At 37.8% G+C, this 26,640-nt stretch overlaps 1 protein-coding gene and 2 long non-coding RNA genes across 11 annotated transcripts in view; 1 reads left to right on the top strand and 2 right to left on the bottom strand.

The window, feature by feature from the left end:
• Positions 1-26,640, bottom strand: part of LOC136263915 (uncharacterized) — a 255,807-nt gene that overhangs the window by 38,004 nt on the left and 191,163 nt on the right. The window lies entirely within an intron of this gene.
• On the bottom strand, positions 9,186-15,094 carry LOC136263943 (uncharacterized). The gene is made up of 3 exons (XR_010704875.1): positions 15,074-15,094; positions 11,348-11,458; positions 9,186-9,301 (listed from the first exon to the last, which is right to left on the bottom strand). It is a non-coding gene; the product is annotated as an uncharacterized lncRNA (long non-coding RNA).
• On the top strand, positions 14,687-26,010 carry LOC136263939 (uncharacterized). Of its 3 annotated transcripts, none has more exons than XR_010704862.1 (5): positions 14,687-15,400; positions 22,139-24,957; positions 25,018-25,094; positions 25,423-25,562; positions 25,861-26,010. It is a non-coding gene; the product is annotated as an uncharacterized lncRNA (long non-coding RNA). The 3 variants fall into 3 exon arrangements; XR_010704861.1 differs by having other exon boundaries at positions 14,689-15,400; positions 22,139-24,786; positions 24,840-24,957; positions 25,018-25,562; XR_010704860.1 differs by having other exon boundaries at positions 14,689-15,400; positions 25,018-25,562.

Here is a 26,640-nt window from a genome sequence, read left to right as displayed (position 1 = left end):
GCCATAGGTCACTATAGTCTATGGTCTTCAATATGTTCATAGTAATGTATGTGCTTTACTACTATTATGATGGATAAATTGTAACCTCAAGTAAACCAGTTCACTTCTTGGTACACTAACTAATACACAACACCACACATCACAGTTGAAACTGGATCAATTCTGCTAACCATTGACCCAGAGAACAATCTAGGTTAGATCCAATGTGACCTGACTAAATTAAAACAAGAGCTGTTTATTGAGTGCTACATTTCTTGCATAATATCTGCCCCAGTTAGTGTAAAATAGATATCATACAGTACGGTAGTGCTGTAGATTAGGGATCAGGCAGTTTTGTGCTTTGTTGCCAAAAAAGATCACCCTAAAACCAGCTCCATAACAGCTTGGCAGTATTGGTTAGGCATAGTCAAGCCCAAAAATGCCTTCAGAGTGACCCCAAACCATTCCAACAATTTTCTATGGAATTGTAAAAAATTTTCTATTTAACAGAATTTTATTCTGACTAACTGATGCCTTCAGCCAAACATAACTCAACAATGTGCCATGTCATTTTTCAATGTGTGTAAGACAGCTCTGTTTCTACCATTTTTACTGCTCAAAATAATGTTCCACGATCAGACAATTTCTGTTATTTTATTGCTGGAGAACAGCCTTACAAAGACAGTAGTAATATTTAGTGTGACATCTCAAGCTAACTTTTGAGGTTTGTACACCAACCTACTGGTACATGTCAGCTATGAAACATGTTGAAACCTGTTTTCCTGCTTGGACTACAAACAGTACATACATTTTGTTATGACATTGGTTATACTACTTTGATTTGTGCACTGAAAAACTCTGAACTGGTACTAGTACATCAGTACATTTTAGTACTTTGTCCAGGAAAAATCTGTGCTGTTCTGAAAGTTTGACAATATGCTCAAAAAAAATAATAAATAAAAATTATCGGGAGCCCTGTTATTATACTCCCGCACAAGGAGATCCACAATCAGTTATCATTTTTCTGGTTTGCTTTGCTTAGGCATTAGTCTCAAGGAAACAACCTTTTGGCATTGCATCCACAAAACACTTTTACCTTCTTAATAGTGCCACAAGTATTGCTAGATAGCCAATCGCTTTGCTTTGTTATGTTGCAGTCTATATTTACCATTTTCACTGCTCAAATTAATGTTCAACAAATCACACAGTTTCTGTTATTTTATTGCTGGAGAACAGTCTTACAAAGACAGTATGCCACAAGCTTTATCTCACACACACTTTTGAGGTTTGTACACCAGCCTACTTCTGCTTGTCAGCTATTAAACATGTTGAAGCTTAGCTTAAAGCCCCTGCTTTCCTGCTTGGACTACGAACCGAATGTACATTACGTTATGACACTGTTACACCATTTTTGGTTTGTGCACTAAAAAACTCAGAACTGGCACTAGTACATTTTTGTGCTTTGTCCAGACCAACTCCATGTTGTACTGACACAGTACACTCAAAAAAAAAATAAATAAATAAATAAAAATATATATATACTAGCATTGGTACCTGCCCTACGTGCAGGGATCACTTTATAATAACAACCAAACATTAAACATCAGTGCCATTCATGCCGTGCAGCATGCATGGTGGTGACATTTTTAATACCAACATCTTGCCAAAATCATACGAAGCATGCAGGTACTCCTGAACCTGCAGAATTGCAGTAGCTAAACTACTGTAGTAATGTGTATGCTTATAACACAGAGGTGTGAACAATGTGGATGGTTTGTAGTACCTGTCCTATTATGCAGGCTATAGTTACATGTAGCATCATTTGATAAAAGATTGACCATAAAAGACATTATTTATCGGTACCTGCCCTACAATGTAGAAGTTGCCATATTGCGAATTATAATGTGGGCATGCCATACTGTACATATGACATTTACAGTAACTTACTGACAACAAAAAGAAACTACATAATATAGGGTGCAGTACATGCCTACAGTGGGGGTTGAGCTTTGTATGTTAACAATCATTCCCTCCTGTTCCCTTTACTACACTACAACCTATTGCCATCACCTCTAACCACCATGATCCCTACCATAGGCGTCGGAACTGGGGGGGGGGGGGGCAGAAGGGGCCGGACCCCCACACTATTTTCAAAAGCATGTTCTGGCTCCCCCACTTTTTGGGGCAAATACTAGTAGCCAATCTGCCAAAGTTATATATACACACAGAAATACATACCTCCATACGAGAAGCCATACAACCAACACGCAAAAAGCACTTTGGGGTGTGGCATCACTAGTCCACCACAACTGTCAAGCCATTCATTGTATGATTAAATAACACAAAAGCGCCTGTAATTTTATTTATGTTATGCTTGCAGGTGATAGCTGTTGTTCAAATATTTCCTGGATCCCGTGTAGTGAGAAGTTTAAACAGTAGAGTGTCATATCCATGGCATTATATGATGTGGGAAAGTTTAACTCGAACTGAGGGTGGTAACAGATCTAAGTCTAAGAGGGGAGTCACACTGTAGTGCACGAATGTATGGAAGTTGCTGACTACCAACGATTAAAGCAGAAATTATTAAGACTTTGTGGTGAAGCCGAGTTGATTTATCAAGAAAAACAAGCAAGGATGTTGAAACTCAAAGTGGCCAACCGTGAACGCAGTGTGGTATTCACGTGATCTTTGGGAACACCTGCTACAGCAGACATCCCAGCTTGCAGTTCCTTAAAGGTAACGATGTTTCACTTTGCGGATAACCACTATTAATGCTGTAATCTTTGCAGTGTGAAGTACGTAAAGCTTGCTTAAAGAAAAGACCTTCACGTGATATACACATGCATCAAGCACATGCAGTAGGTGTAGAGGAGCATAGCGGCAGGTGTAGGGAGTGAAGAGATATAGCTATGTAGTATAGGTGTAGGGCTATTAGCTAGTGATAATACATCCCACAACACCTTTATATAAACGCACGTATGAATTGGGTACAAAGGAACCGGACCCCGTGTGTCTGCATGGGTATTAATCAGTTTATGGTTGACTGGTTATGGCTATCTTTGCCCCCCCCCCCCCTCCCCCCACTCTGAAAATCGTTCCTACACCTTTGAACCGTACAGTACATTTACAGTACTGTATGAGTAAGCTACTACTCGACTATTATCACCTATTATCATCACGTTTGTACAGTAAAATTAGCTACCACAATCTATTATCAATCAATACAGTGGAACCTGGATTAATCAGGACACTTGAAAATAAGGACACCTACATAATCTGGACAATTGGTAATGCTCCTAAAGTATCCCTTAACATGTAACTGAACTGAAAATTCAGGAAATCTTGATAATCAGGACACTTTTGGTCAGTCCCTAATATACAGCCTTCACTGTAGAGTGAGAAAAACCTGTTACCAAAAAGGCTGCCAAACTGAAAAAAGAAGTTGTAGCAAAAAAGGTTGTTGAACAAAAGTTGTAACCAAAAGGCATTATTTGATAAAAGATTGACCACAAAAGACATTATTTATTTGAACCTTCCCTATTGGTAACTGCCCCATATTGCCACCCTCTTTACAAAGACCACCTCTCGTAATAATAGCTAAGATTCCAAGTATCTATTCAATGACTATAAAAACAGCTAGGTTCTTATGGTAAAGCAGTCACTTTTAAAGACCACCTCTGTACAAAGACCACTTCTATACAAATACTACATTGTAATTAGGTTCTAAAGATAGGTAAGGCCACTTTGTGGTCACCTTTTGTAAAGGCCACCTTTTTAGATGGTAATATTACATATATTTCATGACTCATAGAAATGGGTCAATGTCCATCTCCCATAATTTTGGTCCACTTTGAGCAGGCTGTAGGACCAGGTGTCCTACAGACCTTCAGCACTTGTGCTGTAAAGCATTAATAAATAATAAATAAATAAAAATCAGATGAGACCTCATTGACCAAGACAAAATGTAAGCCAGCCAGTTTCAACCCTGTTATACAGTATTGTACTGCATAGTAGGGACCACAAAGGTTTGGGAGTGGCGCATGAAAAAACATCACACAAAAACTATCCTCACTTTTACCTGACAATGACAAGGCAGTATTGGTTAAACCCAAACAAGCCTTCAAGTTGACCTGAAACATTTTCAACAAGTTACTATGATTAATAAGTATTAAAACGGATTTTCTACTGACTGAGTAACTGATTGACTAATGCCTTCGGACAAGTGCAACTTGATAAATGCTAAGGCTACGATATTAATTTTTTCACTGTTCGATGTTGTTTCAATACATAAGTTACAGTAGTGTGGTTGGCCGATGAATATGGACACACAATCACAAAAAATGTCACAACTCTTCTATTTGGGCTGAACATGAGTAATAATATTGACAGTGTGATACATCACAATGAAGATGATAGCAATAGCAGTGCATTATTATTATTATATAGTATCATGATAGATTCACATTGAAAACATAATTTATCAGCCTTTTAAACCTGTAGATCTTTATCAGTAATGTAATGCTTGTGCTTTTTGTTCACACTATTCAGTGTGAACAAAAAAAGCACTGGCTGGAATGGATGTACCTAAAACGCGGAACGGACTGGAAAACAGACTCGAAAATAGACTGGGAAAAACTTACCCCAAACATCTATTTATCACAATTACTCACTCCAGAACAACATCGGATATTGCAGTGACAGTAAATAAACTTCTGAACATTGTCTTGAAGCTTGCTTAAGCCAATATTAAGCATAGAGCTTAAAACTGCACTTGAACTTCATTATTTTGTGCTAAATTAAAACACATTCTTTGTGGTGTAATGCTGTAAACAAGCCAAGATACAAGATTCAAGACTTGTTGAAGAGATGCTGTTACTGATAGATTTGTGTTCAGGTTAATTGCTGCAATTAGTTTCGCAGCTGCTTCTCAGTGTAACAGGTGATGGGCTGGGGGCTAGTGATGGACAGGTTTCTAAGTCACACTAGCATTTAACACTATAAAATTGTCACAGTGCCGTAAACATGGTTATTCTGCCACAATATAGGGAAACTCTAATCACATATCACCAAGGTTTATGTCACGATATGAACATATATCACGATATATAACTAACTGTAACATGTGCAAGACAAACATATAATACATACTCTTCATTGTAAGTTTAAATTTAAATCGGATGTATACCACAAGCAAAAGCTACTCTTGTTTATCAGGTTTTATATGCACTTTGCTACTGCTTTACAGTTAACAATGGCAGTGCACTAAGTTGAGACATGTGGCTGGCACTACATAGAAACCTTAACACCTCTCAGTTTACTTTGAGGTTGGCTTGTTTGCCACAATACACCATCAACACATAACTTAATTAAATGCCAAATACCATATGTCTGGCCTCCCCCACATCATTATACTAAGTCATGCCACTATAACCACAATGTGCACAACCATTGATATAACTGATTGGCTATATCATATCAAATCACCACCTTGTTATATCGATACTATCGAGTGATCACATGGTATTGATTTTGTCATGAAAAACACTCAAAAAGAAGTGTTGTGTTATCCCTGCTACTCTATTGGCTGGAAAACATCCACTTAAGGGGAGTGCTATAATTCAGGGGGTAGGACCAGACCAATGTTGTGCAAGTACTGAAAGTATTTCACGTGAACTAAATAGACCTGTACAAAAAGTAGAGAAGGAGCTCGATGGGGTCTTGATATATTATTTTAGTTCTATTTATAGTTCGTTGTAAGAAACTTTTGGGTTGGATTATACTAATGCTGACAAGGTGTAGTGAAGATATTGTGAGGCTGGTTTCTGGTCAATATTTTTGTGAGAACACACAAACCTTCATTACCCTAATACACAATTAAAGTCTCAAATTTTTATAAATTGTACAAGTTAAAATTCAAACAGAACACTGACCATCATTGTCATAGCTCTACATAGTTCATACACACTTCACAGAGCTGTAGTGTATAAAAGAGGCAGAAAGTTACAAAACAGTTGCTAAACTGTGGAGTCTATAAAGTTAGTATAGTACAGTAACCTGGTCTAATGTGTACTGTGTCCTATGGGAACATCATAAAATATTAGCCCATTAGTCCTTCCCATCACAATTTTATACTATTAACTACAAACTACTAATGCATTAACAAATTCGTATATACTGTGTAGTTATAACCCACCTCATCTCTAGCATTGAGGTTTGCTCCTTTATTCAGTAACATCTTCACCATATCTTGGTGGTTATAGTAAGCAGCTATCATCAGTGGTGTACTCCCACTCTACACATACACAAGACAGTGATACACACATGTAGTGTTATAAGTACACAAAATATTAAGAATTTTCAACTAGAGTAGAGATCATAGCACATTAATAAAATGTACCGAAACAAGCTGGAGTAGTACACAATATTAAATCACATGCAGTAATGAAAAAGAAGTGTTATATCCCTACTGTGCTCAAGATACCATAATGGAAATGTACAGAAGGTAAATAACACTTCTTATTGTTTACTATTTTGCACTACTCCAGCTTGTTTAAGTATTTGCTATGGTCCCTACTCTTGTCAAGTCAGCTTGTTCAACCCATTACAAACATTGAGAATCAAGAACTGTTTGAAAAGCACTTCTGCAATCGAAGTATCCACTATAAACAATTTCCATTACATCATGTGCTACCGCCAAATTAACATCTTTTGCTGTCAGCAAAGATGAATGAAAGACACTGGTAAGTCCATGAAGAATACATTGTATGTACTGTGGTATGTACTATGGTATGTACTGTGGTATGTACTGCGATATGCCAAAACCAAGTGTCTGGCTGAAGCGATGTTGAACAGGTGAAAAATCGAACCCACAACATCAGCCATTATCGAGTTGCATTTGTCTGAAGGCATTCTGTTTAATAAATTTCGGAACTTTCATAGACTTTGCTGTATCATAGTTGTAATACACACTAGTCAGTAATACTCTCTACTACATCAAGACTCATGGTAGTGAGTTGTGCGGCCAAGAAACTACGAAGTGCACGGCAAATTGAAAGACAAGCTACTACTACTATGAATTTTTACGTGTAGGGACGATTTTGCATTATTAGCCCCAACTTTTTTTTTTCATTTAAATTATTCAAACACACACACACACACACACAAAAATTGCATATAGTTCATCAGTCAGAAAGAGGGAACTTTCCCTCAATCACAGCAAGAGAAAAGTTAGTGAGATCTTTATGAGGCCGACCAGCAGCAGAACGACTTCCACAAAGACAAATAATAGCCGAACGTAGTAAGGAAAAAGATAATCTGCAGCGAATAAAGGTGATCATAACATTATATTGTTGATTCTTCTTTGTAGCAAGGAGTGAGGCTAATCTTTTGTAGGTGGTTTCTGCAGGCTTGCTCATTCCTCCCAAAGCTGAGAACACAAGAGGTGTGAATGATGCCCTTTCAATTTCACGCACACGTTGTCCGTAAGTCCTATGCTTTTCTCGATCATGAGACCGAAAGCAACTGGCAAGAGAATTGCAGTGATTTGTGCTGGCCAATGGATTAAAAACAAGAACATCAAAATAAGCTTGCTGATGACGAACACCCCAGAATCACTGAGCTCTCACATCCAATCGAGCACCACATTCAGTATTTGCAGAGCGATGAAAAAATCGTTCACTAGAGACAGGCTGCAAAGTAGGCTCAGTGGCTACATTCGTTGCCTTTGCAGTAGAATTCGTCCTGCTTGCTATTGAATTGCAATTGATCTCATTGTTTTGTATTAGAATTCATCATGTTTGTACAAAAATTCATCTGTAACAAGATTAGCAGCTGTAGTAAACATGAAAACAAGTTGTAGCAGCTGCTTCATGATCTTGTTGAAGTACAACTGTTGTAAACAACTCTTTATAAGGAGATAATTCTTCTGCTATGGCTTCTTCAGCAACATTCACAATTATTGTGCTTCACTGGGTGTGGTCACTCAGGAACAAGCTAATTAACTTGGCAGAGAGTTACTGGCTCTGTGTTTAACTAGCGTCAATTACTCTCTAGTGTATCAAGTGGTATTCTCCATGGCAAAAATGATTCACCTTGTGATGAGAAGCTGGTTTCTTGCAGTCAATGTTGTTATGACAAATTCTTGTGCAAACATAACAAATTCTAATACAAAGTGACAAAATCAATTGCAAACAGGATTAATTCTACTACAAAGGTGACGAACTCTACTGTAAATGGGACAAAGTCAATTGCAAAGGTGACAAATTCAAATGCAAAACCTATAATGTATATGATGAGTATTCATTCAACTGATTTTGGTGCACTGAATTAGGAAAAAAAATGGTAGCAGCTCATCAAGTAATATTAAGGCTCTCCCAAATAGGGGGGTTCCATGGGAACCCTTTGAACCCCCATGGATCTGCCACCCATGTAATCTGATACTTACATGTAGTAGTTAACTAAGTGAGATCACTGATGGTTAGCACTGTAACCAGAGTTTGGGTCGCTACTCTATAATGTAACTCGCTACACATTACTAGTTACGGTACCACTCAAGCTCAATGTCACACTCGCTCGCACAAGCAACTTTGCTGGAGGTCTCAAAAATTACTAATTAAGGGGCGTGGCAACTGTTTCACTCATGATTCTTGTTAACGAAACAGTTGCCACACCCCTTACTAAATGATTTTTAAAATCTCGAGCAAAGTTGTGTGTGAGAGCAAGTGCAACATTGCACCTGGGCAGTGCTGTATTTCTATACAATGTAACTATTACAGTCACATATTACTCCCAGAAAAATAGTAACTAGTTACATGTTACAGGTTACTTTGAGGGCTGTAACTAGTAATATTATTACATATTACATTTGTTTGTTACAAGCTATAAATTAAGCCAAACCTCTAAATACATGTTCCCAGCTTACAACTACAAGTGACACTCTTTCTATGGTGTAGTTCACCTTCAAAAACATACTTTGTTGTAGTATCTTGGTCTCAAAAGGTACTCCCCATACACTTTCACTCTTTGTTCTCGCCTGTAAAGCTGTATTCAGTGCTGTCAGGACCCAAAATGCAACCAATCATGTGCTGGATACAACGCACATTAAAAAGAAATAACCCCAAATGTTTACTCATTACTTTGTCATGTATTACTTAGTTACAACATAAGTAATATTATTACATAAGGAGTTACAAATGTAACTCGTTACCCCCAACTCTAACTGTAACATATCACCATCCATCAGTGCTTGTAAAGTACATCTAAACAATTGTCTAAAATACAAGTACATTGTTTTCAATAGTCTGTATTGTGAATTCAGCTACATCTGAAAATTAAAACATAGTAATATGAATAGCTAGCAGTGTAGTAACTGTGAACTGATTAGGTACTTGCCAATTATAATTTTGAACATAAGGTGCCTGAAGCATTTACAACAGATGTGAGATATTTAAAAATTTTGTAAATGTGACCAGGCTTGTGAAAACAGGGCATGTGGGCACAAACTAAACCACGTCACTTTACAGATACTGGAACAGAATATTTGCAATCGTAATTTGCCAGTTAAATGTTTACTAAGAATTTAAAATTGCATTGCCATAGCATAATGGTACAAAAAGTTATGAGTGATAAAACTTTGAAAAAGTAGGCAAAAATCATGTGCCCACATGCCCTATATTTGCAGCCCAGTCACAAATAGTCAATGAAGGACACAGAAAAGGTAGATCTACTCTAATAGAACAGTCGGCCTACTATACACTATATAATTCATGCTTCAAAATTTACAGTGCAATAAAACAGTCAATAGTATGCCTTTTTGTGTCAAAAAAGATGACAGTAATCAATAGGTGTATGTTGGACTCTCTAAGATAATAATATGTACTTTAATTCTTATTTCCAAGGATCTTCTTTTTTAACAGCCGGCGTTGTGGGCATGCGCCTAGTTTACTGAAAAACATAGTTTTCATAAAAAAATGTGTGTATGTGTGTCTGTGTCTGTGTATCTACAGGTATGGTGACTCTTCATACTTCCTGGACGATCTTCCCTTTCAGTTTTATAGACGTTTAACAATTTCAAAACAATGTTGAGTGCCTGTTAGGCCACCAGAGATACACCCTTTTCATATGGTCACTTTAAACCAGCCAGGTTAATGCACTCATTAGTTTCTTTACCTGGGTTGAACCTCAAAGCCATAAAATATCATAAGCAAGTTCAACCCTACAAAGCAGTAGGGTTCAACTCTGGTAAAACGAGTTGCGAGTTAGGGTTTTGGTGAATACATATAGCACTTAGAAGACAATTATCACTCACTGAATATGTACCATCATCTGATGATTGATTGTGAAAAGAAATAGGGTTGAACCTGGGTTGAAAGTGGTTTACTCAACCCTCACTTTTGAGAGTCCATGTGAAAATAGTGATAGTGTATCCTTCGAGTTGAAAGGGGGGCATTACCCGTACTTACGCGAACGAAAATGAAGGGCAGCCTTGAGATTTTCTCTATACAATTCGCATCAGAAAACAAGATAGACACACTATAAAACAGTTGAGAAGATACTTCTGTGCATAATTTGTGGCTTACAGTAGTTACGCTCCCTTAGCAGTGTATAGCAATGTAATTACCGAATTAAAAATAATTAATGAATTACAAAATACGCTAAATTACAGTATCTACAATTCTAATTATCTAGCTAAACTAACAATAACAATACGAGTCCAAAAAATTACAAGTACCTGTAACCTAATGAAAGTAAAAATAACTGGTAACTTAAATAGCTGATACATATCTGGAGTGGGCAAGAACCAATCTTACTATCATTACAAAAGTTTAATTCCACACAAGAACACCTTGGCTGTAAACGAGGTGGACCCATTAAAGTAGAAATAACTGACAACTGAAACAGTTGATATCTGCAGTGGACAAGAATGAATGTAATTCGCCCACCAGCGAGGCGATAAAAACTTGCATAATTTTTTTTCTGGAGCTTGCATTTTTTACCCATAGTTTTTAAATGCGTTTTATTACAAAAGTACTGTTGTGCGTATATCGACGGTTTTCCAAAATTCGGTCACATTTTTACTTTCATGAGGTCTTTCTCTACAACTGAACTGTTTTAACATTGCATCATAGGAACTTGTAGATTCTTGGATGCACCTTTTCTACAGCAAAGGTGTTTTGGGGTGGATTATACATTACAGGTTGTGTGTGGTATGATCGTTGAATGTGAAAACCTTAATTTTAAAGATATTTGAAAATTAAACCACTACAAAAATTTCACATGTCTAAAAAAGCACACTAAATTATCTATCTGGTCAACATTTAGGATAAAAGGAATTCTTCACAGTTTCCTTGTATCAACACACTCAGCTTACCCATGGGAAATCAGAAGGACCTCTTGTGTCGATGTCCAGTTTTGTTATTAGATGTTTAACAGTAGCAACATCTCCAACTTTAGCAGCTCCCAATAACTGCAGCACCTCTGCCTGCAGCAACAGTCACCATAGTAATTAATATTTTATATCACATCAGTTTTATACACTTCTCAATAGATAAGTCTATTCATGGTTACATGCTAAACATGATTTTCACAATTACTATATATTGGCATGTTTCCATGCCAAAAACAGACTTTTCATAAGCATGCATGCTGTAGTGTACAATACTTTTTGTACTGAAAAGTGTATCTTATGGATTCAGTCACTCACTGCATGCATCAGGCTGGCCGGGTAGCTTTCATGATTGAAACTGAGTCAGGTCATCTAGCTGTAAAGAATATCTGGGTCCTGCTGTAGCCAAGTTTCTTTCATGGACCACATCCACCTATCAGGATCATGTGTTTCTGTCTGTAGGCATAAGTATAGAATCTCACCCATTTATCAATGGCTGTGTACAAATTCATGTCTTTTGCTGTCTACAAGCTTATGTAGCCATGCTCACTAATCGAATACAAGTTCTAGTCTAGTCTTACAGCAGGCAGCTTTTCATGCGCCACACCCATTTGCACACATGGAACCATGTCACTTTACCAGTAAGGTGTGTTTAAGTAGTATCCGCAAAGCCACACTTGGTTTGTCAAAATCTATCTCAACAGTTGCTGCTACGTATATGTAAAAGCTTGGACACAAGGTATGAAAATGATATTGACAAATTATAAATTTGGCAGGTTGGCAATGAATCGCCAATTTGCAAAACTTTAGTTTATCACCAAATTTAGTTTTTATATAGTAGCTGTATGCTATAACAAACTAAAAATAAATATGAAGTAGAAATCCAAGTGATAAAATGTAGTGAAACAAGAGATGAATGATGGTACTGAAGTTACATTATAGTTACATTATAGTTAGGTGGGCACTTTGACATTGAGGAAAACAATGTTATAACATGCCAATGTGGAGATATTCTCATCTCTTGTTTCACTACATTTTATTGCTTGGATCCAAACTTCAATTTTAAATTAGCAATTTATTACTGCACATCATCTGATCCAGGTCATTTATAGTATATAAAGTTGAAAAGCCATCCATCCGTCCGTCTGTCTGTCCATCACACTGCTTACTAGCGAATTCCCGTATGTATCGACATGTCTCATGCCCAAAACCAAGGTGTAGAGAACAGGCCAAGGTGTACAGAAAATTTGAGCAACATTCCTTTGAAAACCACAGCACATACTGTTCAAGTGTTAAAACACCTGACTAGCATGTAAGAGGTCGTGGGTTTGAATCCACATATTGGCGGATTTTTTTCTTTCTACTCAGTACCTTTTAGTGCACACCTTTTTAAAACACGACTTTTAGCTCATCGTACCTTGGCATACAAAGCACGTATCGATGTGGGACTGTAGCAAACTTAAACACCCTTCATCTGGCAACTCGAGTGTTATTGTAGGAAATCAATACATGCTTTTGTTCGCTCTTTATAGGGCGATGAAGGAGGGAAGGATCACTGAAAAGTTTAGCTACATTCCTGTCAAAACCACAGATAAGCAACTGTGGCGATTTGTGCACCGCCCTTAACCCCAAGTTATTATAGCTAACCTGGGTTCAATCCCTGCCTAGGTCGATCATAACTTTTTTTTTTCACTTTTGTGTTTTTTTTTGATGCAAGTCTTCATCTACAAACTCTTATGCTCAGTTTTTCAGCACTGGCACTTAACTGCCTCACATCATAGGGACTCTTATAGCACTTTTGGGATAGGGCAGGCCAATTCCCAACTATAGCAATTTGTCCATCTTTGTGTTGGTCCAGTGTGTTGTATTCAAGCTTCTTTCACCAGTATCCAGAATATCTTCATCTTTGTTTTAAGCACATAGGTATGCACTGATATGCAAAACTGTTTGTTCAGATTTACCTCATTACCGCTGTAGTAAATAGGCAGCTTGCATGATTGGACGGATACTACTGTGCATCTGAAAAATGATAATACTGGAACCACACAGATACCATAGTTTACACTGAGGAACTACATCTGACCTGGCACAACTGTTTCACTATAATCCTGCTTACATGCTTTCAATCTAAAGGATCATACATTACCTTAATGTTCAATTATACACTGCAGGTGCTTTAAAACTGGGTTTTTGTATGGCAAAATAATATAAAACAATGTCCATTTGGTTCCACTTGGGGTACTTAGAGATAATAAGTCACTCTCTAGGGTTCCTATGGATACAAATACATGAAAATAGTAAGAAGAAAATATCCTGACCACCTGGCAGACTCCTGTAAGCGTTCGAGCGTTAATCGGATGGCTGTAGGTTCGAGGCTGCCCAGCTCCAGTCATGGATTTTTTCTTCTTTCTCCTACTTTTCAACCATACTTAGTGAAGTTAATATAAACATCTTAGGCCTTTATAAGGTCTTCTGGTTTGCAGGCTCTGCCTTTACCAGGTAATTTAATCATAATCATAATAAAAGGTATATGTGTCACTGCAACATCAGAACTGGAAGTACATAGCATAGGACAAATTCTGAACCTTTGTTTGCCATGCAGTAACTATAATTGCAAATTGTGTTGGCTTTAAATTATGCCCAAGTTTATTTCTCTTTGTGACAGTCGGTAAGGTAAACTTCATGTAGAAACTGTACCATGTGTACACCACCTGTATGTAATGTAGGTATACTGTATATACAATTGCACTAGTTACCCTTGCATGCTCATTATTCCACTATACTGCATTGGGATCATGTACTTTAAAGCACTATTGACATGCATGCTACACAGCAAATAAAGGACACTAATAGTTATGCTTGGTTCCCATTATATTAATTATTGTCGCATTAGTTGTCCTGCATGTAAAGCAGTGAAGGTTATGTTTGTTCTTTACAGCACGTTAAAGTCACTGGTAGGGAATTCGAAGACGCATTGAATAAATTCCTGCCAAAACCACAAACAATAAACTTTAGTGTTTTGCATCATTAATTTCAGCAGGATGGCATAAGGGAACCTCACACTGTTTAAAAATGTGACAACACCATGTACTCTACATAGCTACATGAGCAGTGCTGGTGTTTAATGCTTGATTTCTCTTCCTGGAATTAAAATATTTAATGTGGAGATGGTCCAGCACGTAGGGCAGGTACCAACGTAGGGCAGGTACCAAAGCTAGTATTCTATAAACTGATTTCACCTGACAATAAGTCTTGATTGCTTGATAATTTACACATATTTCAGTAAATTTTCGTTTTATTTTCGAGCTAGCTTAATCACCACTTTCTAGCACATCTTGATCACTTGATTCAGTCCAAATTTACCTCTTGATCACTTTCATCTTGGTCGCAGATGGTTCTACAGGACTATTGGTAGTGACTACCCCTTGGCAAATGATGCAAAGATCAGCAGATCACGCTTTATTTTTATGGCAACAGGACGCAAACGACGCAACAGTTAGCAAAACAAGTCATTCGCAATCCGGAAGCTGCACAGGAGAATTCCCACAACCTTGGGATAGGCCAACGACGTTGACGATGCTACTTTACTAGACCTTTTTCTTTCCCCGCCCCCACAACAAAAGAAAGAAAAGGACTGGTAAAGCAGACAAACAAAAAACAGCAATTGGGTGTGTGTACTATTAAAACAAAAGAACGATGAAGTTCACTCACTTCAGTTGGCGCCAAAGATGCCATGTAAGAGTCGATTAACTGATAAGGAAAAATCGTTTACAGAACATCCACTTCTGGTTGATCCTCAAGGGAGTCCTCGCCTCAGCTCACCTTCAATACGATCACATGGGTTGCCTCATTTTGCACGTGACTATGTCTGATGTCTTCCCCCCATAAGTTGGAGCATAGATAATAATACTATCTATGGTTGGAGAGACTAGGTTTTAGTGGTACAATACGAGTAGCAGCAGCTGGTGAGCCATGGATAATCCGCGATCTGGAAACAGTTGTTATAGACTACATGATTTGGCTTAACTTCTCTAGTATGTAAGTATGTATTTTGTGTATTGTCACAGAAATATCGGTCCGGGTAAAATCTAGTCTCGCGTAGCCAGACCGCTTTTTTTTCCTTTTGTGTTTGGGTCGGAAAAAAAGGGTCTGGTACAATGACAATAGAAATCCTGTTCAGACTTTCACCAGTTTTCAGTGAGCGTTGATTGGCGAAGCCCTAAACTTCATACGCCTGTTAACGAGTAACGCGCACGCCGTTATTAATTGCAGTATTTTGTAGCGATCTGAAAGCTTTGAAGAAGACGCCTAGCCTTTCAGTGTAAAATACTGTTAGTCCTCAAGTGGATAATGATCGTGTAGAAGGAGATAATCATCTTGTAAAGCTGTTATTGTAAACGGCGTGCGCGTTGCTCGTTAACAAGCGTATGAAGTTTAGGGCTTCGACAATCAACGCTCACTGAAAACTGGTGAAGGTCTGAACAGGTTTCTATTGTCATTGTACCAGACCCTTTTTTCCCCACCCAAACACAAAAGGGAAAAAAGCGGTCTGGCTACGCGAGACTAGGTAAAATCGGGGCCGGACCGATTTTGGACACCAAAACTGGTCCGCTCGGATCAAATTTGGTTGACCAAGTTTAGTCCGGCCGGGCCATATTTGGCATCCAAAATTGGTCTGGCCTGACTGAAATTGGTCCGGCCCAAACTTGCTTGGCCACATGCACCCCCTGACCACTTGGACCAATTTTGGTTGGTCCGTGGGTATACCCGGCATTGTGTGGACAGGTCGGTCCATGCTAAGTTTTTTGTGATGGTCACTGCAGCCAACTTAGCCTGGAAACTATATAAATGAGTAGCGTAGTTTCATTTCCCGAGTTGATTTACGGAAAATGCATATTAGTAGCTAGAAACTAAATTCCATGTCATAGCTATATATATGCAGCAATGAACATAGTCGCAAAATTAATACTGTTTTAATATAAAGCAGTGTGGGATGATAAAAGTCCTGCATTCTTCTTCTCCATGTCAATAGCTAGCTGTCCGAGTGGGAAGTAGAGGTTTTCTTCCGGCATACATCAACTCAAATGCATGGTCAATACTGGACTCATGGTGTGCAATGTTGCATGTAAAAACACAGGTATCAAGATATTCTTCCCAAGTATGTTTTTATATGTTCAATAAACTTCACAAGCATCATCGGCTCTGCAGTGTTTGGTTGAATCTTTCATCCAGCCTGTTTGTGTTGATTATGACAAACAACTATAGCAACGTGATGGAAATCACCAGCCTATGCTGGATCACTTATACTTGAGGATGGTAGACAATTATAAAATCTATCATTAAAACATGTCTTATCTTCAACTTCTGCATACAGCTCAGAATTTAATTTGTTAATTCTGACCCTTGGTCAGTTCTTTATTAATCTGGGAATACCCATGCACGCATTGTCATAAACAGCTACACATATCATCTCACGGACTGATCCAGAGGGGTAACCATGCATAGCCTTGCAGCCAATCAGACATGCATTATTTAATAATGCTGAATATTACCAAGAGTACATAATAGTACTCTTGATATTACTGATCATGAACAATCTTTTGTTATACCAACACGAACTAAATCCCTGCATTGCATCAGATTCCAATGCTTGCTGGCTATAGCCTTACAGTAGATGGTAGCAATATACATGAATTTATCTATGATCATGGGCAGTATTAACTATCACCAGGCAGAGGACTTCTTGAAGGAAAATATGGGGTCTGCTTTAAGATTGAGTCAATTTTACTTTTATGTCTGCAGCAATTCACCCTATAAGGCTGTGGAATAATGCGACTACCTCAAAATTTTAAGTTAGCTAAGTAGGGAAAAACATACTGAGAATATTATAGCTGTAACCTTTATGGTGATGTTTCTTCCTGTGGGGCATGTCATTAGTAGGAAATGATAGTTCACATTTAGTTATTCAATGGAGTAAACCTAAACTATCATCTCCTACATATCACATATGACAGAGAGGAATGTGCAGTATGTGTCATGTGTGCACAGGTGTATTATAGTTTGTTTTAACCACTGATGTTAACTCATGATCAGCCTGTACTGGAATTACAAAATACAATAGGCCAGGAAAACTTGATTACTAGTTTCTCATCCACAAAAATTCAGATTTCCATGCAGGAGGGAGGTCATTTTTCATTATTCATTAGTAAAGAAATATTCCAAATCAAGCTGTCTGTTATAAAGCTTAACTTAGAACTATTACTTATGTATTAGCTACCTTTTCTGAGGTGCAAGTGACATTTGCTGTGCTGTAAAATGATAACCAGCCTTCCTAACATCAAAATACGTGTGCATGTGATTGATAACAGCAATAATGAAATTAGAGGCGGTGAGGTAATAAGGGATGTGGGCGGGGATGAGAAACAATTAATCAAGTTTGCCCGGCCTTATCATGTTCACAAGGGCATGCTACTAGCTATGTGCTACAAGCTAGATGATAATATTGTCAGCCCTTCTTCCCTGATGTAACTACCAAGACAATCAAGACTCTCATCTTAAAATATGGGCCAGCCACCCACCTTGGTTTATTTCTGGATCAGTGCCTGCATCTCCTACTGGTATATGTGCACAGGTGAAAATTAGTAAAATTTTAAAGTTGGTTAAGTAGTGAAAAGCATACAGGGAATATTATAGTTATAACTTTTAAGGAAATGTTTATACCAGTAGGAACATGAGATCAGTAGGAAATGATAGTTCACATTTAGTTATTTAACAGAGCAAACCTATCTCCTACATATCACATACAAAAGAGAGGAATGTGCAGTATGTACACATGCAGGTGTTACAGATGTATTGTTCTAACCATTAGTGTTAACTCATGATCAGACATTATATGTGCATAAGAGCACAGTGCACATGCTACTGTGCATGCACTTCACTGTACAAGCCAATTGCAAACAACAACAGTGTCAGCTCTTCCTGATGTAAATATTAAGACATTCAGGACTCTCAACTTAAAATCTGGGCTAGGCTGGGTAGCCACCCACCTTCATTTTTTTCTGGATCAATGCCTGGTGGTGAATGTTATAGATGACTGCTCTATTAGAGTATCTCGATCTTAAGCACCTCCAATGCAGCTATAGCTGATCTCATGCATGCAATGATCCGTGCCCTTGTTGGATAACCTTTTAAGCACAAATCCATGCAGTGATAATGCCTGTAATGCTTATTATTCGAGATTGATAAATGAGAATAGCTATAGCTACGGTCGGCTGCAGTGTTCCATCACAAACAACTTATAGCTATGCATCATTGGCTGCATGCGTTAGTGGTCCACCCAGACCCATTTTGGTTTACCAATATTGGTCCGGAGTACATGTGGCCAACTAGGTTTGGGCCAGACCAATTTTCGTCAGGTTGGACCAATTTTGTATGCTAAAAATGGTCCGGGCAGAATAACTTTGGTCTACTGAAAATGCCCCGGACCAAATTTTTCATTACAGTATTACTATTTATGAACCACGTCACGCCTCACCTACCCCAGGTCACGAGCCGCCAGATCGGGAAGCGGGTGGAGATTCGTCACCCAAACTCGTCCCCAGGGTAGGGGCATTTGCAACACAAACAGCCATACTTGGCCATATTGTTAGTGATTCCTGGGATAAATAATACGAATTAGTAGGGAATTTGCAACTCTAAGTTGTCCCCAGGGTGTCATCTAACATTTGCAAATCCCCACCTCTGCCCGACCTGGGGTAGGTGGGGCTTGACATTGATAAGTGCATTATTGACCTGTCACATGAAGTTGTGGGATCACACTGTCACATCATGTCAAAGATCTGGATCTTCCAAGAAAATTTAAAGCTTAACTTGGGCTATATGAAATTAGATTTATTACAGTATTTTTCATGATTATAAAGAGTCATTCTCAAAATATAGAGGGTTTTAAAATCAGGCTTTCTGAGGCGAGGGCTCGATCTGAGGGTATTTTTGCTGACTACATTAAAAATCTGAATTATACTTTTAGGGATTAAATTTGTGAGTTGAGTGTGCTATTTTGAAAGCGAGCTTAAGGTGGCGGCTACCCAATTAGTCCATGTTAATCTTAATTAGAAGCCAATAAGTAATCACAAACAGGTTAGTGGCTTCCTATGAATAAATTAGTGGCAAAAGTAAGGTACCATAATTTGCCTTCTGAAAGGATTGCTGCAGTGATTTTGTGATATAAAGTATTTATAACCAAGTAGAAGTACCTGTGGTAAGCCACGAATCCATGCATGTCTTGCGCTTATGATGATTCACCATGGCGCTTGTATGTCTTCATCAAATAGCGGGCACCTATTACTACCTACATGATAGGCCCTATCAGAACAACAACTCTCCAAAACAACACACTAGGTGATCAAATTTTTGATTGATGGCAGGTTTAAAATATCTCCACAGCCCTATGGATCAATTTTTTCGGAAGTAGTTGTGGATCAGAAATGTAATTCAGCAAAGTACAAAGACTGCTTTTGTATCATGTTCTACCGAGAGATCATTGAAACTAATTCATAGAGCTGGTAAGGATGATGAAACTAGGCCTTAGGAAAAGTTTCAGACTTAACTAGCATGATTGGTGAATTATTCCCCTAGAATGGTACATAGTAAATGCCCCGGTATCTTGGGATAGGATGGGACCTGACGCCTACAATTTCTTTGATAATTTCACTCACTATAAAGGTATCTTACAGGGGTACAATGAAGCAAGCAAAAATTTTGTTCCCTGTGAAAAACATGGTCCAGTATTTTTAATTATGTGCATGGGTTATCGGGTTACCGCCACCTTAATATAAGAAACTGGTAAACTTTTATTTTCAATGTTTCTAGAATGTTAGTTTACCCACCCTACAACAGAGGAGAAAGGGAAGTAAATACATTATGATGTACAAGATAATTAGTGATCTCATAGACATTCCTACCAGTCATTTCATTTCAAAGCAAACATTACTTGAGAGAGGATACTACACTTAACTCATTGCAAAAATTGACTTGTACAATTTTTCATTTTTCTGGGCAATTGGAAACAGTATAAATGGAAATGGAAAATGGAAATGGTCAAAATGTTATGTACATGTATCCTAGAGTAAAAACCTCACATAGTGGTCATTTCTTAATAAAGACCACCTTTTGCAAAGACCACCTCTGTACAAAGACCACATCGTGATTAGGTTCTAAAAAGATAGCTATGGCATACTTGATGATCTATTTGATTAAACCACTTCATTAGTGGTCACCTTTTATAAGACCACCTCTTTACATAGGCCACCACTTTACATGGTAATATTTGATAAGCTTCAAACATGTATTTCATGACTCATAGAAAGGGTCAATGTCATCTCCCATAATTTTGGTCAACAAGTCATCTACCATCATCGCTTTGTACCAGAATGTGTCATACAATAATAGTCCATACAAGTGAAATGTAGCTAGTACACTACAACGAACTAGTATCAACAGTAAATGAGGTCTCATAAGGAGATGATGCCCTGAAGAGCCTAACCTTTTTTAGCTGACCTAGCTGTCATGAAATAGATGTTTGGAACTATATTGGTGTGAAGAAGTGGTCTTTGTAAAGAGGGTGGTCTTTATAAAGGCCATGAAGAGGTCAGCATGCCTTAGCCAAATGTGGTCTTTGTACAGAGGTGGTCTTTGTACAGAGGTGGTCTTTGTAAGAAGGTGGGCTTAAAGAGGTGGCCACTAAACAAGGGTTTTAATATTTATATGACAATTTAACCATTTTCATTTCCACTGTTTCCAATTGCCCATTTTTCCAGACTATGGAATAGTGTTTACCCCCCCTCCCCCCCATCTGTAACCATCTCCCCACCCTTACTTATTTTTGCATCAGTCTAGATAATTACATGCATAGCACCTGTGTGTTATAATCTGTACTTGATTCATAATAAAACCTTTGGCTCTGTGGTTTGTAACTTTTAGGATAGTACTAGTGAATAGCAAGGCCTGCTAACGAAGAAAAGATTTGAATACAGCACACTGGATGTTTTTCCCATTCTTACTTCATTTAAACAGGCCTTTGCTATTCATTAAACAGTGATCATCATAAAAAATGTTATTACAGACTCTTATTTCCACATGTACAAAAAGTTGTTTGGGTAAGGTATATGGTCATTCACTAGTGCTGGTTTGTCATGCACACACTGCTCTATAGATGACAGGAGAAACACAACAATTCATCGATCACATCACATAGTCTCATACACGTATCACAGTAATACAACACCACTTGTTACCAGTAATGATAACTCAGCTATGATCTGCAACACAACCAATTCTACTACAACTACACAATCTCAAACTATGTTACCATCATGCATTTTGTGTTGTTTACAAAATATATGATATTGAACCAATCAGACGTGGCCATGTGTGTCAAGAACAAATTGCTTAGGTGATCTTGACAATTACAATTGTGAAATTGGTACTGAGTACTAACTGAACTTATACCTACATACATGACTCCATATACAGTGAACCTCTATTTAATGGATAATTTGGGACCTATTGATTAAAATTCTACTGTTATAAGGAGGTTATACCCTCTTCTCCTTTCATAGGTAAAAATTGTATTAATAAAGGTCTAAGGCTTTATAAGGAGTAATGCCCTTTACAGGGAAGGTCCTTTAAGAGAGGTTCTACTGTAATTCTTTCATCTCCCATAATCCGTATTATAATTGTTGTATTAGTTGGAAACAGGTTGTTGTTACCCTTCAACAGGTTTCACAAGTTGGTCTGAAGTGATCATTGCATGAATGGATCAAGGGGGTGCCCCTAATGGTGTGTTGATTGGAGCAGCGGACAATGGTAACATCCTAATATGGATTGCTAGCCAACAAACACTAAATTTTGGTGGAAATGTGCATAACTTTAACTGAGTATACAACTTCATCAGATTTCTTTTTTTTAACCAATGACATCACAAGAGGACATACAGTGGTCTGGCCTTGATCAATTATCTGAACCTCAATGATTTCAGAGGATATATGAACTGTTCTGATACCATATAGCGGATTTTCTTGTGGAGAAATTTACATGCAACAATAAAACCATGTGACATTTAATCTCATGAGGAGGTGAAGAAACACGTGTTGTGTAGGGGGTTCACAGGAACCAGCATCTGATCGAGCAGTTATAAGTTATAAACAAGCTGTTATGTGCATATTCCAGCACAACAGTCATACAGATGCTATAAACCTCATGATGAAATATGTTTGAATTATTTATATTGCAAAGTGCTCTAAACATGATATTAAAATCCTTGCAATAAAAATTTCAATGGGCTTCAGTGGGGTAGAAGTGATTTTAAAGGCCTCATTATCTTCAAAAGTTCAAAGGGTATTATGCATACCACTTTGTAACACATAATAATAACTCAGCTATATAGCCAGTGGATAATATCTGCTCCAAATGCTGGTGTTTGCATTCATTGGTTTATTTATTTTATTTATTAATGCTTTACAGCACAAGTGCTGAAGGTCTGTAGGACACCTGGTCCTACAGCCTGCTCAAAGACTTTAGCTACTTAAGGTGTGTTTGAAAGGATAAAAAAATCCATGACTGGACCTAGGTGGCCTCGAACCTGCAGCCATCCGATTTACACTCAAACGCTTACAGGAGTCTACCAGGTGGTCAGGATGTTTTCTCCTTGTTATTTTCATGTAATTATATCCATAGAGAGTAACTCAATATCTCTAAGTACCCCAAGTAGAACCAAATGGACACTAGTTTATTTATTAATGCTTTACAGCACAAGTGCTGAAGGTTTGTAGAACACCTGGTCCTACAGCCTGCTCAAATATACACCTGGTGTTGTGATAGACTGTAATACAGTGGAACCTCTCCATCCTGTAAAGGACATTGTACACTTATAAAAGACAATTTCTGGCCGGGGTCCCCAACTCCCCATACATCTTTACTAGGGTCTGCAACGTGAAAAATGAATGGTTGCAAGAAACAAATCTGTACTATGTTACCCTTAGTGTTCCATCACTAATACCACCCTTGGTTTGGAACTGCGTTCACTTGTTGGAGAGAGACGCACGGATTTTAATATCTCACGTGATTGATCATATATTTCTTTTATTTCATGCGCTCCAAACAAGATGTCCAGAGCTCCCAGATTTTGAATGTGATTTCAAGTGCTGTTGGCCTACCAAATCACACATAGAAGTGAGTAAACCTTTGCCTGTGTTTCCACGGAGGCGGATTTTCTGTGGATGAGTAAAATAAAATTTTCATTCGAGGTGCTCTACCATCCAAGAGCTATGAGCACTCTACCATTCTACACACCAAATTGTGACCTTTCTGTTCATTTGTTATGAAGTAATCACTTTGTTTCTGCTGGTCAGCAGAGACAAAGTGATTACTTCATAACAAATGAACAGATTTCAAATATACCCTTTAGACTACTAGCACTCTGGACAATGCACAGTTTACATCAGCTAAAATACAACAAAGCAAAAATTAATTACAAGACTGAAATATTTATGGTGTAAGTACCCATAAAAGCGCAACAAGGAATTTATTTGTCTACAGTTGTTCAAATGACATGATCAATAGTACCTATAGGTGACTACATGGTTGTTCTATTAGAGTACTGACTATTCTATTGGAGTATTAGATTGCTAAGACCTTTTGCTTAAAAAGTCAAGTATTTGACTACTTTCTGGAAATCCCAGATATTCTCCTAATTTAAAGTTGCAAGGAAGACAGTTTGTAGCAGTAGGAAGAAGACAACCGTTCAAAGTAATTGAAGATCTTTGCACTAAATTTCACATCTGCCAGCCAAACAGTTAGAAAAGTTGTAGCTCTTTCTAATTATATAACTTGGTGCATAGAATGCTTGTACATACAGCTTCATTACAGTACCATCATATGTGATAGGATTGACTTCTCTTTCCTTGGCTAGTAAAGCACCTCGAATGAAAATTTTGCTTTACCCATTCACAGCAAATCAGCCTACTTGAAACACAGCAAAGGTTTACTTACTTATATGCATGGTTTGGTAGGCCAACAACACTTGAAACCACACTCAAAATCTGGGAGCTCTGGACGTCTTATTTGGAGCACACGAAATAATTAAAAGAAAAAAAATATGATCAAATAATCATGTGAGATATTAAAATCCATGCGTCTCTCATCAACTGGGTACGCAATTTCACAGTTTGTGTTAAACAATTCTCTCTCTTCAGCCTCAAGCCACTGACTACACTTTTTAAATACATAAATTCTCATTGGCCACCCTAGCACATTTACATAGTTACGCTTTAAACAACCATTTAAGCTGCTTCATTTTGAGCTAAGACTACTACGAGACTTCAAGTACCTTTATATCAAACTACCAAACTTCGTATTCTCCTGAAGAGGTATGGTGAATAAGAGTTTTGCCTTTTATTTATTATAAAATTCCCCCTTTTAGCATTCTACAATAACCACCTGCTTTGTCGAAATAAACTAATTATTGTGACGCCGCTGGAAAACCCCTTGGATAACCCCAACTTAACCACAAATACACGCACGCTGCTGCTTTATTTAAGGTATTCTACAAATATAAATTTTATTTTAACACTTTTCAACATAAAATATTTTGTCACCAGTTCTCTCCAAAGCTTTAAATCACCGCAGCAACTAACTACCCCACTAAAATAAAAGCATATTTGGTGAACATGACAAGGTAAACAATAAATTGTTCTCCACTTACCTTAACATTATACATACAGCTCCATACACTCTTTTCTCCATCCTTGTGACCTAAGAACACGTCACCTGGGGAAGCTGTCAAAGCAAAAATGCATCGTGACTAGTGTTAAGTTCTTAGTTACCTGACTATTAACAATACTATTGTCAGAGTCTCTTGGAATTCTGAACAATGTCACAGAGTTCCATCTATCATCATCTCTCTCACCATTTACCTCTAAACACATATAATAATTACCACTAGTTACTACAGTATTTAAATTAAACTTTTTATTATTTACATTTTTTCTCCACCACACAAGTAGCATTAATGACGATATGAGTAGCAGTCTCCTGGATGTTTCTGCTGACAACAACGGTGAGACCCCCAAAAAGAAGCCAACGTCATCACGGTCATTTTCCAAGGACATTGTAAAACACCTTGCCATAGTAACACCAAACTCATGTAGAGTTGATGCCACCAAATCCTTAAGTTCTAACACTGGTGGTATTAGTGATGGGACACTAAGGGTAACATACTACAATAGTCGGGGATTTGTCATTTTCGGACTCTACCTTTACCAGTACAATTACTTTACCTTTAAAAAAAGAATGCCTCCTTATTGTGCATATAATTTTATCAAATGTAAGTATATGGGTTCTATGTGTAATAGCTACTACTTAGTGTTATGGCGCTGAGGGGATTATAGTTATAGCTTCATTACTAGCTATGTATGGTGTAATTGCCTTCTGTGCTCATTCAGGTTCTGTACTGACGTTGTCAAGACTGGTTGAAACAATGTGATGTTCTTCTGGTGTTGTGGTGGACTATTGCTGGGCAGTTACTTGTTATGGGTAGCTACTGCAATGTTGTGTGTTATACAGTTACATTAAAATATATTATTATATTTTTAGTCAGTATCCCAATAGGGACTTGCAAAGAAGGCAACATGCATGTAGTTATAAGATTGCAAGATTGCAATACAATAATTGATTAAATTATTGCTGTGCATGCTGATGGCATGCCAGCATCAAGAATAATTCACTATCAGAACTAGCTGGTCAAAGTTTTGGTTCACTGGAGCAGTGATGTCAATTACATGGGCAGTTCTATCAGTACATCATAAAAGTCCATAGTCACTATATACAGGTACACTACATGATTGAAATCTGTGCTGCATGCATGGCTGCTACCAAAGGTGACATATGTTCTATACGGGGTCTGAGGATATCATTCTCCTAAGATTTTACAAGGTAATTGCAACCTAAGACACTAACAGGGTGCCTGGATTTCAACAACTGTATAGTTTAATCTTCATGTAGTGGTGTCGGTGCTTGTGGTTGGTCCCTTTACTATGACAGCATATCTATCCAATTGATAGTTCTGCTATCTTGCAATTTGTTGATACCGATTGACTTTCACATGATTCATGATGTTCTCAGGATATTCAACAGCCAACATGATACTGATCAGACAGGTTATTATTGGCTTGGGTAGTGACAAGTGGCAATGAGACTAAATGTTATTTACTGCTACATATATG

This window comes from Dysidea avara, chromosome 8 (assembly GCF_963678975.1).
Source record: "Dysidea avara chromosome 8, odDysAvar1.4, whole genome shotgun sequence".
NCBI classification, from domain to species: Eukaryota; Metazoa; Porifera; class Demospongiae; order Dictyoceratida; family Dysideidae; genus Dysidea; species Dysidea avara.
This window is presented reverse-complemented; position numbering and strand designations above follow the sequence as displayed.